At 37.5% G+C, this 19288-nt stretch overlaps 1 protein-coding gene across 1 annotated transcript in view; it reads left to right on the top strand.

Annotated features, from left to right (window-relative positions):
* Window positions 1-19288, top strand: part of LOC115219074 (methyltransferase-like protein 27) — a 47185-nt gene that overhangs the window by 8745 nt on the left and 19152 nt on the right. The window lies entirely within an intron of this gene.

Below are 19288 nucleotides of genomic sequence, written 5' to 3'. Positions count from 1 at the left end.
TCTTACTGGGTCTTCTGCTCTTATCCTCTCTAGGCTCTGGTGGCTTTGCAATCAGCCCGAACTTCTTGAGATGACTTTCAGCTTCTGTGGCAGACACTACGGTCTCATCTACCAAAATGTCATCTGTATAGGAATTAGTGGACTTTCTTATCCTGTCCACCTTTCCCAGGATAGACTTGAGTACTGTCACCATGATCTTTGGTGTAGAATTTAGCTCAAAACCTAACCTAGTCAAACAGTATTATTTCTTTACTGCCCACAATGGGCTACACACAGAGAGGACAAACAAGGACAGACAAACGGATTAAGTCAATTATATCGACCCCAGTGCATAACTGGTACTTATTTAATCGACCCCGAAAGGATGAAAGGCAAAGTTGACCTCGGCAGAATTTGAACTAAGAACGTAGCGGCAAATGAAATACCTATTTCTTTACTACCTACAAGGGGCTAAACACAGAAGGGACAAACAAGGGCAGACGAAATACCACTAAGCATTTCGCACGGTGTGCTAACGTTTCTGCCAGCTTGCTGCCTTTAAACGGTATGTCTGGTCCTTGTATCACACTGGCTGATACTGCCACAGTTTCTCATTGAAAATATGCGGACTTCAAGTCAACAGTCATTGCTGCTTTTGTCATCTGTCTCCACTCATGCAGCATCTCACCACAGACGTCAGTCACCTCCCACCTGTATGGCATGATACATGACCATTCATCTCTCAAAAGTTCAGTACCAGCCTGACTTTACCTTTTGTTGGCTGCATCACTGCAATTAGTGGTAGCACTCTGCTTACCACCTGCTTCTTCCACGGGATAAAGACACTCTCCTTAATCCACCTCTCTACTACTCCTTCAAACTCACTCCTGGCATGTCAAGGTATGCTGGTAGCAGCTTAGCCTGTTCTTCAGAATAGGGAGCTCCCCTTCCCAGCGCCACTCTACTGTCCACAGCTGACAGTTGAGTCTCACACACATACACACAAATTAATGAAGGTGTCTATAAGCAATATAAAACCAAAGAGGAAAAATTAATTGAGGTTCAGAGTTCAATCCCAAGCAAAGCAACAAGGTAATTCACAAAAAAATAAACTGAAGTAAAAGTGTCATAAAACACAGAGCGGAACAAGAACAGCATATCCCTGTGGATCAAATAAAGGGTTAGGTTCAAAATTCCAATACATCAACCGAATTCAACGCAAGACACTTCAAGAAGGGTGGGGCATACAACAGCCGAAACATAGTGAAATTAATAATCAAGATGAAGGCACCAGTCCAACTATTACAGTGTACATAATATATGTATACCTTGCCTGCATTTCCTACTTCTGTCTCCCTTGGAATTAAGCTGTCCTTTGCATTAACTGAATTTCTCTTTGACTCACTCACCCACTTCTCCCATGACTTATGCTATCTACAGACATTTTTATCAAGTTGTTGCTTTACTAGTTTTAACTAGCCTGATCAATTTCAGTTTTAAAAAAATGCTAAAGTTGACCTACAGCCATGGTTTAAAATATTGCTTTTCTTTCTTCCATCTCTTTTAGAAATAATCTCTCCCTCATATCTGTTTCTTTGTCAATAGCTGAGCTTCTCAAAAACTCTCATCCACCACTACCACCACCACTTTCAGTGACATTTTCACAAGCTGTTACTATGCTCCATTCAATTAGTTTAAATACTTAATGAATCCTTTGATGTTTTTACTAAATTAATGTTTTGGCTCTTTGGTCATTGGAATTAACCATTCATCGAGTTACAGTTGCAAGAGGCTGAGAATTCCTTATAGACTTCTGTCCCCAGTTGCAGCAATGTAATTCTTTAGGCAAGCACAAGTTAGGAACCCTGAGTTACACACACAAGCACTCACACACACACATGCACATGCGTGCACATGTGCCAGCACTCTGTCAGTTACAACAACAAGGGTTCTGGTTAATCTGATCAACGGAACACTCTGCTTGTGAAATTGGCGTGAAAGTGGTTGAGCACTCCACAGACATGTGTACCCTTGATGTAGTTCCAAGGGATATTCAGATGGCACTGAATGTAATAAGGCTGACCTTTGAAATATAGGTCCTACTCAATTTTGCCAGCTGAATCGACTGGAGCAACATGAAATAAAGTGTCTTGCTCAAAGACTCAATGCATGACCAGTTCATTGAATTATATAATTTGCTGAGTGTTCCACAGACACTTGTGTCCTTAATAAATCCCTCAGACTGAATTGAATCAACGTGACACCTTTTGCAATAAAGTTCAGTCTTCAAATACAGGTGTAGCTTAACCAAATGCTTCCAACCAGTTTGTTTCAAACCAATTTCATTAAAAAAAAAACAAAAAAAAAAACAAGAGCTAAAGACCCACAACTATGGTTTAGAATATCACCTTTCCATCTTCCATCTCCCTCAGAATTCTTTTTCCCCAAATCTGTTTTTGCATTGACTGCATTTCTCAGGGACTTTCATCAACCACCTACACCATCACCACTGCTACCACCACCTCTGTTGCCACTACTGCTTCGACCACCAGCACCAGCACCTGTACCACCACTACCATTACTATCAACACTACTAGTATTTCATCATGTCTTCTACATGCATTTTCACAAGCTGTTGCTTTACTATGTTTAACTAGATTAAATACTGAATGGATCTTGTGACAATTTTACTAAATTAATGTTTCAGTTGTTTGATTAATGGAATTAACTAGTCAATGAATTACAGTTATAAGTGGAGGAGAAATACATCCAGACTTACACCATGGGTGATGTAATCTACTTACCCCTCCTCTGAAATTGCTGGCCATGTACCAAAATTTGAAACCAATATACTCTCTTTTACTCTTTTACTCTTTTACTTGTTTCAGTCATTTGACTGCGGCCATGCTGGAGCACCGCCTTTAGTCGAGCAAATAGACCCCAGGACTTATTCTTTGTAAGCCCAGTACTTATTCTATCGGTCTCTTTTGCCGAACCGCTAAGAGACGGGGACGTAAACACACCAGCATCAGTTGTCAAGCGATGTTGGGGGAACAAACACAGACACGCAAACATATACACATATACACATATACATACATATATATATATATATATATATATATATATATATAAAATATTATTCGAGACAAAACCACTATTTTGCAAAACAAACAAGGAAAGACTTAATCAATACATAAAATTTTAATAAATAGTCAAAAAAACCGCCACTACAATCGTTTCTTGTCTTGATCGACAATCTTCAGGTGGACTTCCAATAATTCAGTGTCAAATTATGAAGATTGTCGATCAAGACAAGAAACGATTGTAGTGGCGGTTTTTTTGACTATTTATTAAAATTTTATGTATTGATTAAGTCTTTCCTTGTTTGTTTTGCAAAATAGTGGTTTTGTCTCGAATAATATTTTATAATATTTTACTATAAAATCGATTTAATCCTAAATCTGATTTTTTCCCTGTAAATTTGGATTTATTCCCTAATATTTATTATTATATATATATATATATATATATATACATATATATATATATATATATTATATATATATATATATATACATATTTACGACGGGCTTCTTTCAGTTTCCGTCTACCAAATCCACTCACAAGGCTTTGGTTGGCCCGAGGCTATAGTAGAAGACACTTGCCCAAGGTGCCCCGCAGTGGGACTGAACCCGGAACCATGTGGTTCATAAGCAAGCTACTAACCACACAGCCACTCCTATGCCTATACTGTATATTTATCACATTAGAAGTCCTGGTTCTTCTGTCTTCCTGGCAATGGTCTTGCTGTATGCTTATTTTTTGTGCTGAATATCCAAAAAATTGAACTTCTACTTATTCCTTTCCGATATATTGAGCAAAGCTGCTTCACTCTTTTATTATCTAGTCCCTTGGCTAATAAAGTACATGAAGCGTGTCAACTACTAGACCTTTGACTCCAAACTATTGTTTCAAGTTGGGATCATTTTTTTCTTTCTTTTCTTTTGTTTTATGTTAGTTGAAACACTTCAATAAGTGTGGCAATGAACACCTAGTTATCTGTCTAGTACATCAGTCTGTCATAAATTAACACTGTCTACACAGCTGTTATGCTTGTTTTTTTTTTTAATTTTTATTTTTTGTGATTGTTGTTGATGATGATGTTCAATTTACTGTTTTTATTTTTATGGATTTTGTTGTAACTGCAGATCACTAATACATAATAATTTGCAATGTTTCACTGTTCCTGGCAAACTCTATATAAAAACTCTATAAATCACTGGAAAATGTGCAACAAAATGAATACTCTTTTTCAGTCATTTACCATAGCTTCAATTTCTTGCTTCTATGGGCTTTGACACATTAAAGTTTTGGTGTCTAGCAGCAGACTTTGTAGAAGCCCACAAAATTATCCTCCATGTTTTCAATAACAACTTTAGCCACCTTTTTGAATTTATTGAAGACCTGTTTGAGGCAAGTGAGAATCAGAATCAGAATCGAAATCAAAATCGATCAACATCAATGGAAATTGCAGCTGTGATACCAGTGCTGGTGGCACGTAAGCGAACCATCTGAACGTGGCCGTTGCCAGCGCCGCTCTGATGAGCCTCCGTGCCGGTGGCACGTAAAAAGCACCATCTGACCGTGGCCGTTTGCCAGCCCCGTCTGGCACCTGTGCCGGTGGCATGTAAAAAGCACCCACTACACTCACGGAGTGGTTGGCGTTAGGAAGGGCATCCAGCCGTAGAAACATTGCCAGATCAGACTGGGCCTGGTGCAGCCTTCTGGCTTCCCAGACCCCAGTTGAACCGTTCAACCTATGTTAGCATGGAAAGCAGACGCTAAATGATGATGATGATGATGATGATGATGATGACTACCCATGGAGATGATCATAAAATCAAAAAACAGCACAGCTCGTATAACTTTTGGGAACATTTTTTCCACACTAAGATTGTCAAAGCAAGGAATTAAAGTAACAACATCAGTTATTAGCTTTCAGGACACTGCATCCTTCAAAAGTCCCATGTTTCCCAAAATTTGCCAGCATTATCCCTAATGCACCAATGCATCCTTTCCTCTTTATGGCTCTTTTACTGTTCACATTTCTGTCATTTTGTGCTTTATTATGAGTATTGTGCATGCACGTTTTGTTATCATTACTGTCTTTCTTCACACAACTTGTTGTTTTCTGTTCCCTCTTTCACCCTTTTCCAACAAGTTGTAGTGCGCTTGGGTACTTTGACAGAATCATTAGCACACCAGACAAAATACTTAGTAGCACTTTTTATAGTATTACATTTTGAGTTCATATGTCACTTAAGTCAACTTTGCCTTTCATCTTTTGAGGTCAATAAAATAAGTACCAGTTGAGCACCAGGCTCAATGTAATCAATTTGCACCTTCTCTACAAAATTTCAGACTTTGTGCCTGTAGAAGAAAATATTATTAGTATTCTGTTGTGTCTGGGAGAGTCATTTTCTTTTTGTGCCGGTAAAATTTCCACTTATTTCTTATTTCTATTTTCCTAAATTTTCCGTTGCGTCTTGCAACCTTTTCAATAGTCTTTACTGGTGAGTGTGTTACATTATAAGGCACAAAAAGAAAATGACTCTCCCCAGACACAACAGAATATGCTTCAACATATGAACTCATATAAAGAATCTTGCAAACCAAATCCAAAAACGACATATTATTAGTATATTATACTGTTTGGTAGCAATCTGGCAGAATCATTACCATGCTGGGAAAAATGCTTTGTGGCATTTTGTCCATCTCTACATTCTTAGTTCAAATTCCACTGAGGTTGACTTTACTTTTCATCCTTTTGGGGTCAATAAAATAAGAACCAGTGGAACACTGGAGTCAATCTAATTGACTTATCCCCCTCCCCTCAAACTTCTATCCCTGTACCAAAATTTAAAATCATTATTATATTTTACTGTTATAATATAGATTAACCTAATATGATTTACAGACTACAATAACACATTATATAATAGTTTACACCACTATAGAATACTGTAATGTCATTGTAAATCATTACATGCTACTGTTAAAAACCACTGTAGCACACTATATACTATTGTAATCCAATACAGGCCTTTATAACCCACTGTACCTAACTCAACCAGTGTTAAGTACAACAGTGCTTTTATCTTCATCGTCACACACCTCCAACTTACCTGAAATCAGGTCTTATTATTGAGATTAGATTATACATTGTATTTACAATGTTATTTCACACCTGTTAATTTTGAAGTATGTACAAGTATATATGAGTTTGTGTATTTGTTTGTGTAATGTGACTATACACACATGCATCATCATCATCCTCATCATTATCATGTAGCGTCCGCTCTCCATGCTAGCATGGGTTGGACAATTTGACTGAGGACTGGTGAACCAGATGGCTGCACCAAGCTCCAATCTGATCTGGCAAAGTTTCTACAGCTGGATGCCCTTCCTAACGCCAACCACTCCGAGAGTGTAGTGGTGCTTAAATCATACACACCTAATTTTTTTTTCTTTTTGGTTTTTGCATAATTGTATGAATTCCTGAGTGTAGAATACAAATTTTCAAAAACATCATGTGGGTTTATATGTCATACTTAAAGCAAAAATTGATTTATTTACACTTTCATATTAAAACCTGCTCTTTTCAGAATGTTGACAACTCAATGTCAGACACAAAATGACAGCTTCCAAATCCTGTTTTCTGAATGGGTGAAAATTATCAAACTTTAAACCTCTATAATTTGAAAAAACAAATTTTCTGAAAAAAGTGAAATATCTCAGGAGATTCAGCTTGGAAAATTACATTAATTCTCCAAATTTTAAAATTTTCAATAAACTTTGAAATTCCCTCAGCTGCAGCCAAACAGAAAAGAACCACATGTTCTAACTCCATGTAACTTTAAAGCAAAGGTTCTCAAAGTGGATGTTACTGCATCCCAGTGGGTGTTGAGACAGTCCAGGTGGGCGCTGGTACCTAAGAGGGCATGGGGCTGGTAGAGAAAAAGGAGATGTTGGCAGGAAGGGAGAGACTGTTAGTTTCATTCCGTCCATGCAAGTATGAAAACTTGTCTGGTTTTCTTTCCTCCACTTAACAAGGCCAGCATTCATAAAATTTTTGCAACTTTAGAGACACCAGTTGTTATTAAAACAATATTCTAGTTTGGTGTTGCTTATATAGAATTATCAAAAGTTGGTTGTGGCATTTGCAAACACACATAAATATTTTCATTTGATGTGTGTTCTAACCTAACTTGATTTGAAATGGATACTCATGGATATTTTAAATGTAGTTGTGAAAATCCCTTACCCCCATCCCTTGGGAATTCCCTTCTCCCTACATCATTGAATGATTTGCTGCATCATTTTGAAAGCCATGGTAAAAAAATTATGAAAAACCTTGTCAAAGTAGAGAAAATTCAACTTGAATGGGTAGCGGATTGTAGACCTCCACCTGTGTGTGTTTGTGTCCGGGGTTGTCTCCTAACACCGCTTGACAACAGGTGTTAGTTTGTTTACATTCCTATGAATTAGCATTTAGGTGAAAGAGACCCATAGAATAAGTACCAGGCATTACTGCCTGGGGTTGCAGTCTAGTGACTGAAACAAGCAAAGAAATAAAAGTATTTATATTATTCGAACAAATTGATCCCAGAACTTATTTATATTTAGTGCCTTGTACTTATTCTATTGTTGAGTGGTGTTGGGCTACACAACTAACAGTAACCACTCTGTCTACTCTGTGAAAATGAAGCAATGAAACCATCAAGGCTTGAAGAACACTTGAATAAAATGCATCCTGATGGAGCAGAAAAAAATTTTAATTATTTTCAACCCCTTAAAAATAATTTCCACATGAGAAAAACAATAGAAAGTTTTTTCCCTAGTTCATCCAGTCAGTCTAGTTATGGTTTGCATGCTTCTTATAACATATAACTTCTCATTGTGAAGTCTGGCAAACCTCACACAATAAGGGAACAGTAATCTTGCCAGCTGTAAAAGAAGTCCTGAAGACGGTGCTATGCAAGGCACCAGAGCCAATTATCAAAGGTATTCCTCTGAGTAAGTGCTCCGTTCCGAGGAGGGTTGATGGAATGGTAGAAGACATTGAAGACCAACTCTGCACAATTCTGAAGGAAACAGAATTCAGCTTGTAGTTGGATGAGTCTACTTTGCCAGGTGATGATTCCCTCCTCCTAACATATGTTCGTTTTGTGAAAGAGGAAAGTTTATGCCAAGAACTACTCTTTTGCCAGACTATTGGAAACTAATACCAAGGGTGAATCCATTTTCAATGTGGTCAAGAGCTTTTTTGACAAAAAGGACATCCCACTGAATGACATTGCAGCCTGTGCGACTGATGCTGCACCATTGATGACTGGCTGCCATCGCAGCTTCATCAGTTATCTCAAATTCTTGTCTACCTGATGTCTTCACGATGTACTACGTGATTCACCAACAAAACTTCAGTGGTTGTCTTCACGATTCCCTAAGCATGGTCATCACTGCTGTGAATAAAATCAAATCTCATGCTCTGATCTCTCACCTGTTTCAACAGCTTTGCTTTGAAAATGATAAAGACTTTCAAAACTTGCTGCTCCACACAGAGGTGAGGTGGTTATTATAAGGAAATTGTCTGAATTGCTTTTATGTTTTGTTTGATTGAGTAATGGAGTTCTTTGATACTACTGTCCCAGAACTTAGTGTGAGGCTTAAAAGTATAAAGAAAGATATTACATACCTGTCTGACTTATTCATTATATTCAGTGAAGTGAATAAGCAGCTGCAAGGAGATGGTGTTAATCTCCTAATGCCTTACTGGCTTTCCATGGGATAATATGGTGATATATCAAAGCGAGTTAACTACCTTTCTTCACATATTGTTTGCATTTACGAAGTGGAAAGCTCTGTGTGCAGCACTTTGCTGAACATTGCTGCTAAAGGTTCTTTTGTGAAACAGAGAGGCAACAAGATCTGTTTCTGCTGTACCATCTCAAGTCAACCATTTCAAAATTTCAAGCGAAACTTGTTATGTAAAAGTGCAATATTGGACACAGGGAGTTTTTCCAGTTTCCTTGCTTGTCTGGTTCTGAAAAGGACAGAAAACCTGCAGACGAGGATCTGCTTGTCTTTTGCCTTCTCACTGAACTACATGAAGATATGGAGCGTTGATTTCATGATCTGTTTGCTTTTCGAGTTCCTGACTGGATTGTCAACCCCTTCATTGACATTGGTGAAGAAATGGAGAGTTAGAAGAAGAGCTGATAACTCTTAAAATGATATTGAATTGCAGCCTAAATTGCACAAGTTCTATCAAGAATTTTGGCTTCAAAAGGCTATCCATGATCGTTGTCCGGAGCTTTGGAAGAAAGTCAAATTGTTTTTCATTACCTTTCTAACATCATATTTGGTTGGGAGAAGATTCAGTGCAGTCACTTGCCTTCTTCCGAAGCAGTGGTGTAAGATCTGAATTTTGGAGTGTGGTGATCTCAGGTTTATTTTTAGCACAATTCAGCCTGAGGTAAAGAAGCTACTTTCACTTCACCAAACTCATCCTTCTCATTGAACCCCTCCCTAAAAGCCTACATGGATGATCTGTTTTAGTGGTATGCTGTTATGGCTTTAATCTTTCTTCTCTTTTCTTTTGCTATGTACGCCGTAGCAACATATACTTTTTTAATGCATGAACTTTGTGACATTTATATGAAAAAGCTCTTGTTATTGGTGTGAAATTTCTTTCGCACAGGACTTATAACATTCCTTTGTTGCATGCATTTCTTTTGTGGGAGACTCTTGTACCATTAACACTGCTGCACTTGCAACCACTTATTGACCACTGTATTTTGTGATTTCTGTTTCATGTAAAGTTGTGCATAATTTTTTAGAGCTCGTAAATTACATGCTGACTCTATGGAAACTAGCTTTCCGTGCAGCATACTACTGACACTTGCTCTCAGTATGTTTGCATATTTTGTTATTATTTGCATGTTTGCAATTTTTGTATTACAATGCTGCTTCTCTTTTTTCCTAACGCCTTACTGGCTTGCCATGGGATAATATGATGTATGAAAGCAAGTTAACTACCTTTCTTCACATATTATTTGCATTTACGAAGTGGAAAGCTCTGTTTACCAAAACACTATCGCTGTGCATGTGTGCAGCACTTTGCTGGATGTTGCTGCTAAAGGTTCTTTTGCGAAACAGAGAGGCAACAAGACCTGCTTCTGCTGTACTTCGAAGAGAGAAGAACTGCGACTGAAGTGTGAATAATGTTGAACCATCAGAGATCTTGGAAACCTTTGTCCAACAGCCAAATGCTTCTGAACACCTTTTTCTCTCCTGAAGAAAAAGATTATTTCTTCTCTATGAAAATTCAATTAATTCACTGTAAGTTTTATATTATGATATTTCAACACTGATCATCATATATTCTCTACTTACAACAAAATGCCTTTCTTTGACACGTCTAGCAATAACTGTTAACACTTCCAATGTTTATTACTTGTATATATAATTTATAACAAATAAATTTGTAATGTTGTTGTTCAAGTGAGTCAATAACTTAATTTCACGCCTAACAAAGACGCTTTTCGAAGTCCAACGCCTTCTCCTGATATAATTAAAACCTTAAAAAAACATACATCTCACTACACTGCTGACTTCTTCAAAATACGTTGTAAATTTGTGCATTATTTTATCATCATCATCATCGTTTAATGTCCACTTTCCATGCTAGCATGGGTTGGATGATTTGATTGAGAGCTGGCGAACCAGATGGCTCCAATCTTGATCTGGCAAAGTTTCTACAGCTGGATGCCCTTCCTAACGCCAACCACTCCAAGAGTGTAGTGGTTGCTTTTACGTTCCACCGGCACGGGGGGCCAGTCACGCGGTACTGGCAACAACTTCGCTTGAATCGTTTTACACATGCCACTGGCACAGATGCCAGTAAGGCGACGCTGGTAACGATCACACTCGAATGGTGATTTTATGTGCCGCTGGTATGGAAGCTGGTTAGCTGCTCTGGCAACGATCACACTTGTATAGTGCTCTTAGCACTCTACTAGCACAGGGCACAAGTGTCAGTAAGGCAATGCTGGTAACGATCACCCTCGAATGATGCCTTTTATGTGCCACTGGCATGGAAGCCAGTTAGCTGCTCTGTTAACGATCACACGTGTATGGTGCTCTTTGCACCCCGCTAGCACGGATGCCAGTCATCGAATTTGATTTTGATTTCACTTGCCTCAACAGGTCTTTGAGTAAGATTATGTAATGAAGGTTTCTTTTTTAGCAGTGGAATGAGGGATGTTATGGACTTATAATATTATTATAGTATTGTATACAAATAATATAACATTATATTAAACATCAAATGATTCATAATATATATAAATAGGTAAAACATAAAATATTTATTTATACATAAAACTATGTGGCGGGTCACTGAGGGTATTATGTGGCCATGAGTGGGGCAGTGACTCAAAAAGTTTAAGAACCTCTGCTTTAAAGTAATGCCAAGCCAAGTCTAACTGTTACTTCCTCATCTACATGGTTTCAGGTTCAATCCTACTGTGTGGCACCTTGAGCAAGTGTATTCAAATGTGTATACATTTGGGCAAGTGTATTCATACATACATACATCATACATACATACATACATACATACATACATACATACATACATACAGACAGACAGACAGACAGACAGACAGACAGACAGACAAGCAGACAAAGATGCAGGTGTAGCTGTGGTTAGAAGCTTGCTCCCCAACCACATGGTTCTGGGTGTTCAGAGTCTCACTGTGTGGAATCTTGGGCAAGTGTCTTCTACTATAACCTTGGGCCAACCAAAGCCTTATGAGAGGATTTGGTAGACGGACTGAAGAAGCCTGTCATATATATATATATATATATATATATAACGGGAAGCTTTATGAAAATAAACAAAAGACAAAGGCAGGTGGAGTACAAACAAACAATTGTATTAGTATGGCGCTCAGGAATAGAAATAAAACAAGTCTTTTACGTTTCGAGCCTACGCTCTTCAACAGAAAGATATACAGAAAAGAAACACGGAGAGAAACAAGGAGAGAAAAAAAATGCGTGCAGAAGCTAACGATTCAACATGGCGGTCTGATTTTCAGCCAGAAGTCAGAGATCAGACGTGAGACACAAGAGGGATAGTAGGGGAGATAACAGGGTCAAATGACTTCGCCCCAACATAAAGGTGCGTGTGTGTATGAGAGAGTATGTATGTGCGTATGAAAGGTCTGGACGTGTGTATGTATGTATGATGTGATGTGTAATGTCGTATGGTGTAGTGTATTGTATATATATATATATGTGTGTGTGTATATATATTATATATATATATGTATATATATATGATATATATATATATGTATATATATATATATATATATATATATATATAATATATATATATAACGGGAAGCTTTATGAAAATAAACAAAAGACAAGGCAGGTGGAGTACAAACAAACAATTGTATTAGTATGGCGCTCAGGAATAGAAATAAAACAAGTCTTTTACGTTTCGAGCCTACGCTCTTCAACAGAAAGATATACAGAAAAGAAACACGGAGAGAAACAAGGAGAGAAAAAAAATGCGTGCAGAAGCTAACGATTCAACATGGCGGTCTGATTTTCAGCCAGAAGTCAGAGATCAGACGTGAGACACAAGAGGGATAGTAGGGGAGATAACAGGGTCAAATGACTTCGCCCCAACATAAAGGTGCGTGTGTGTATGAGAGAGTATGTATGTGCGTATGAAAGGTCTGGACGTGTGTATGTATGTATGATGTGATGTGTAATGTCGTATGGTGTAGTGTATATGTATATATATATATATGTGTATATATATATATATATATGTATATATATATGTATAATATATATATGTATATATATATAATATATATATATATATATATATATATATATATATATATATATGTATATATATGTATATATATATATCTATATATATGTATATGTTTATATATATATATATGTATATATATATGTATATATAATATGTATATATATATATAATATATATATATATATATATTATATATATATATATATATATATATTATATATATATATATATATATCTATATATATGTATATGTTTATATATATATATAGTATATATATATGTATATATATATATGTATATATATATATGTGTGTGTGTATATATATATATATATATATATATATATATATATATATATATATATATATGTATGTATGTATATTTGTGTGTGTGTGTGTCTGTGCTTGTCCCCCACCCCCACCCCAGCTGTCGCTTAACAACCGATTTTGGCGTGTTTATGTCCCTGAAAATTAACGGTTTTGTAAAAGAGACTGATATAATAAATACTAGGCTTACAATGAATGAGTCCTGGGGTCGATTATTTCAACTAAAGGCAATGCTCCAGGATGGCCACAGTCAAATGATTGAAGGAAGTAAAAGAATAAAACAGCAGATGAGAGAGAGAGAGAGTTACCAAATGCAATAAGTGCATGAAACCAATGGTAACTTTCTGTCCATCCATAATCAAGGGTAGACAATTCTTCTGCATAAAATATATATATATGTCTGTATTTGTGTGTATGTATGCATGTATGTATGTGTGTTTATATATATACACGTAAGTTGTCTAAAGATCCATAAGTGAAGAAAAATATGTACTCATATATCTGTCAATAGAGTGGGTATATTATCTAAAGTGTACAGTATTACATATCCATCATAGCTCATTTTACCAATCAGTTTTGCACTAGGGGTACAATGGAGTATTAGGTAGTAATCTGATTATATAACCCTATGCTCATCAGAGGTAGCTTATATGGAATGAAATATAGCGACTGCTCTCAATTGCTGGAGGTGAATGGATGCATCCGATTTGTCGTTGCTGTGAGATGATGATGAAACAAAATGAGTAGGGGATTTAGTTAAGAGTTATGTCCCTTGATACCAAGACCTCACTACTGGGTTGGTTTACCTGCAAGTCAGTAAGAGCTATCTTGAAGTGTTTGTGGAAAACATGTGTGTCTTTCAAGTAGGTGTTCTTGTGGAAATTAGGTATGTGTATTGGTACTATGTATATAACTTTTGCAGGGGGTGTAGGCATACACAACTGTGATCATTAATGTGTCTTCTTTCTGTATTGGTTAAGGTTGTTGTGGTTTTATGTATTCATGCAGTGTGTGTAGAGGTTCAGTATGTGTGGGGAGAGTTTATATTGGTGGGGAGGAAAACAGTCAGCTTGGTAGGTGTCTGCTGCATTGTGCGCCATCATGACTACAATCACCAGTCCCTCAGCCTCAGCTCTTCACCAGTACCTTGGAGTCTGGCAAAGAGCTTGACCAGAAAATTCACCAAAGCACCCACATACAAACATGCATTCACCAACGTAGTGGACACCTACCAAATCACAGTTGTGTGTGCCTACATCCGCTAGAAAAGTTATACAGCGAGTACCACTACACATACCTTAATTGCCACAAGAACACCAACTTGAAAGACGTACACATTTCCCACAAACACTTCAAGATAGCTCTTGCTGACTTTCAGGTAAACCAACCCAGTGGTGATGTTTCAGTATTAAGGGGTATAACTCTTAACTTAATTCCCTACTTGTTTTGTTTCATCATCTTCTCATAGCAACCACAAACCCAATGTATCTATTTACCTCCAACGAAAGAGATCAGTATATTTCATTCCATATTGGCTACCTCTGATGAGCATAGGGTTATATAATTAGACTTTTACCTAACACTCCATTGTACCCCTAGCATGAAACTGGTTTGTAATATTGGTCACGATGGCTATATAATACTGCACACTTTGGATAGAGTGTGTGTCTATTTATATATATATATATATATATTCACACACACACCATTATGTGGCTGCAGGTCTACAGTATGTAGACAGATGCTTGTGTGTGACCTAGATATTTCATTCCATTCTTGTCTTGTGAGGGAGACAATACTGCACACACACCAACACTATGCTTTCTGATGCAATATGGGCATACAACATTTTAAAATTTTTTCTCTTTCTTGTCCTGTCTTTTCCTTAATATCTGTATGTCCTGACACTGGCCACAATGGCAGTGTATGGCATGAACTCAAAGCATTATAGTTGTTGTTCCTCTTCTTGTAGCATTAGTTGTGTACATCTCAGCACACACAGGTGTTTAGAGCCAGTGATGTTATTGATGTTTCTGATGCTAATTTTGTGTTTGTGTATGGGCCTTTTATTAATGTTTGCCAGCACTGCATGGGGAGGATAGTGTTGTAGGTTGTGAATTGATAGTCACTAGAACATCAGACAGAATACTTTGTGATGTGATATTCATTTCGATGCTCTTCACACTGAACTTGAACCCCATCAAGATAAAACTTATCTTTCATCCTTTCAGGGCTGGAGGTTGATAAATAAAATACCAGCCAAGTTAGTGGACTGGTAGAATTGTTACAATATGAGACACAAACACACACACACACAAACAAACTAACAACAAGCTTCTTCCAGTTTCCATGTACCAAATCCACTCATAAGCCTTTGGTCTGCCCAAGACTGTAGTAGAAGACACTTGTTCAAGGTGCCATGCAGTGGAACTGAACCTGGAACCATATGGTCGGGAAGCAAAATTCTTACCACACAGCCAGTAGTATGTTCAGTCTCTCTGGGTTACATTAGTTACACTTGCAATGACTCTAATGCTGAGCTGTATCACCCTTGACCTTCTCTTGAATAAGAGCAGTGCCATAAGAAAGGGGAGACTTACATGTATGGATAACTTGCTAGTCTTCCATAAAAAACCTTGCCCAATCCTTTGCCTTGGAGAACTCATCAGGTGAAAATTCTCAGACCATTTATAACAGATGACAAAGGCCCTTGTAGAAATATTCCAGAGATGTTGTAGATGTTTTATGGGGATGTGGTTATGCATGTAGTTTCAGAGACTATGAAGTCTGGAGGTTGCTACAGCAACAAAATGAGCACCTCACGTGGCCAGCTGCTATTTCATTTTGAGTTTTTTTTTGTTTGTTTGTTTGTTTCATTGTGTAGTTGGCATGTAGGTGTGGACTCTGCACAACCTGTGATGATACAAATCATACTATTTTGTATTCCATGTAATTTATTATGGTTTGTTGGGGAGAGGTTGGGAGGTAGTTTTAGGTAAGACTACAGCAATACTTGATTGACTGTACATTAGTGCTATCATTTCTTTGTATTGGCCAGATGTCTAAAAGCCATAACTTTTAATTCTCTAAGTGAGTTTCTGTGTTATTTTGTTTTCTTTACAATGTCTTTTACATCTGCTGTGAATGTTATAGAGGTGCTCTGTGTAATTCTTAGTGTTTTCGCCTTTTGTGTGCATGAGATCTATATGATGTAATAGTATTCTGTATCTTTGACTTTGTATATGTACACATATGTATACATATGTATTTACATGTATTCTTGATATCATTCAAGTAACATCTTCTAAACCAGTGGTTTGGTCACTCATCTCTTGATTTAGAAGACAAAATTGGGCTTGCATCCCACATGCTGCTTCTTTGCCATAATGTTCAATAAGTTTAAAGCTATCTTTATTAAATTGAACTTAGCAATAATGTAAAGACCTATCAGAATCATTTGTGCTTCAGAAAAAAATGTTTTGCAGAATTTGTTCTTGCTCTTTACATTTTAAGTTCAAACCCCACCTTGATCAGTTCTTTCATCTCTTCAGGATCAATAAAATAAAGTACAGTCAAGTACTGGTATCAATGACTATCCCCACTCCCTTCAAAATTGCTAGCCTTCTGCCTAAATCAGAAATCATTAAGCATAGCAATATTGTTGCCCTTTTTCAATCCTCACAGGCCCCTCTTATGAGATACACTGTTCTAAACTACAGCCTAAAAAGTAAAATACATTAGCTTAATGCTCAAAAGTGAAGAGAGCATCTTATGGTTTGGGTGTAGTAAAGTTCTCAAGAATTGCTCAATTTTCCAATCATATTCCATGTGATTCCCAGAACTAATACAATAACATACTTTGATAAAGACTTAGAAGAGGAACATTCTGTATATAAAAAAAAAGGATGTCTGTTTCCCATAAACTAGAAGATTATGCTAATATTGAGGGATGTGTAGCCTTTCTAATGGTCATTTTGTTATAGGAGAGAGCTACAAAGTTGAGCAAAAGAAAGAAGAAAGATCTTAAACCTTGCTGCCAAGAGTCAACCAAAAGATATCAATTAAGTTACATGTCTGCAGAAGATATTATACATATAATTAGCAACAGCTTCAAATATCAACAAAATATTACCTTCCAATTCATGATGACACTGTTGCTAAAGCAATATACAATAGAATCCATTGGAAAAATTAGGAATAAGCATAAAAAGAATATTTGTGTTATTTCGTATATAAATTCTTTCAAGACAAGGAATATTGCTCAAATGATTGCATCAGAACTTCTGCAAATACAAACATGATAAGCATAGTATAGAAGACAGAAAGGAATAATTGTTATAGATTTTTTTTTTCGCCAAATCAGTGAGAAAGAAGATATTTATGGACATCTGTTTCAAGATTTATGGGCACTTAAAACTGAATGTATATATGTATGTGTATATATATATATATATATATGTACATACATAAATATACATACATATATATATATATATATATATATATGTCCAACCCATGCTAGCATGGAAAACGGACGCTAAACGACGATGATGATGATGATGATATATATATGTACATACATGAATATATATATATATATATATATATCAGATCCAGTACACCATATATATATATGTATATATCATCATCATCATCATCATTTAGCGTCCGTTCTCCATGCTAGCATGGGTTGGACGGTTCAACTGGGGTCTGTGAAGCTGGAAGGCTTCATCAGGCCCAGTCAGATCTGGCAGTGTTTCTACAGCTGGATGCCCTTCCTAACGCCAACCACTCCGTGAGTGTAGTGGGTGCTTTTTACGTGCCACCCGCACAGGTGCCAGACAGAGCTGGCAAACGGCCACGAACGGATGGTGCTTTTACGTGTCACCGGCACGGGGGCCAGGCGAGGCTGGCAACGGACACGAACGGATGGTGCTTTTACGTGCCACCAACACGGGGGCCAGACAGAGCTGGCAAACGGCCACGAAATGGATGGTGCTTTTACGTGTCACCAGCACGGGGGCCAGGCGAGGCTGGCAATGGGCATGAACGGATGGTGCTTTTACATGCCACCGACACGGGGGCCAGACAGGGCTGGCAAACGGCCACGAACGGATGGTGCTTTTACGTGTCACCGGCACGGGGGCCAGGCGAGGCTGGCAACGGACACGAACGGATGGTGCTTTTACATGTCACCGACATGGGGGCCAGACAGGGCTGGCAAACGGACACGAACGGATGGTGCTTTTACATGTCACCGACATGGGGGCCAGACAGGGCTGGCAAACGGCCACGAACGGATGGTGCTTTTACGTGTCACCAGCACGGGGGACAGACAGAGCTGGCAAACAGCCACGAACATATGTATTATATATATATATATGTATGTATGTATGTATGTATGTATGTATGTATGTATGTATGTATGTATGTATGTATGTATGTATGTATATGTATGTACATGTGTATATGTATACAGCATGTCCTTGAAGAAGTGGTTGTGCTCATGAGTTTGTCAGACCCTTCAAGAATCAACAGCAAAAAGATGGACAATGAGGTGATTGTCCATGAGGTAATTCCAGAGGATTGGGTTTACTGCTTAATCAAGGGCTTAAGAGAAGTGGTGTATTGGATTTGATGCAGTCCCTCATTAATCACTTCCCAGTGACATGGTTCTCTCAAGCACATTGCCTTGCCATCTGGACCATCTTATGTCCCTGATTCTCATGTTCTTGTTCTCTCTGCTTCTCTCTTAGCCAAATATAATTGATTCCCTAGTATCTCTTCTCTCTATTTGGTAAAGCTTTCTGCTTTCCACTTCAGCTTTTCAAGCGTGTCCCTTAGATTTTATGTCTCTATCTACCATAGTGATTCCCAACTGAATTTTGGCCATGCCCCACCAAATCATTTCTAAAATCCTGATGCCCCCTTCTGATATTTAATTTTTGTCATTTAAAATTTAGTTAATGTTTACAATATTACCTGGAAACAAATTTTTTTTTTAAATAGTGCAATGGACGTAAATAAAATATGTAGGAAGCGAATATAAAAAAAATGCATG

This window comes from Octopus sinensis, linkage group LG14, assembly GCF_006345805.1.
Source record: "Octopus sinensis linkage group LG14, ASM634580v1, whole genome shotgun sequence".
In the NCBI taxonomy this organism is placed as follows: Eukaryota; Metazoa; Mollusca; class Cephalopoda; order Octopoda; family Octopodidae; genus Octopus; species Octopus sinensis.
Note: the sequence above shows the minus strand (reverse complement) of the source record. Positions and strands in the feature narration are given on the sequence as shown.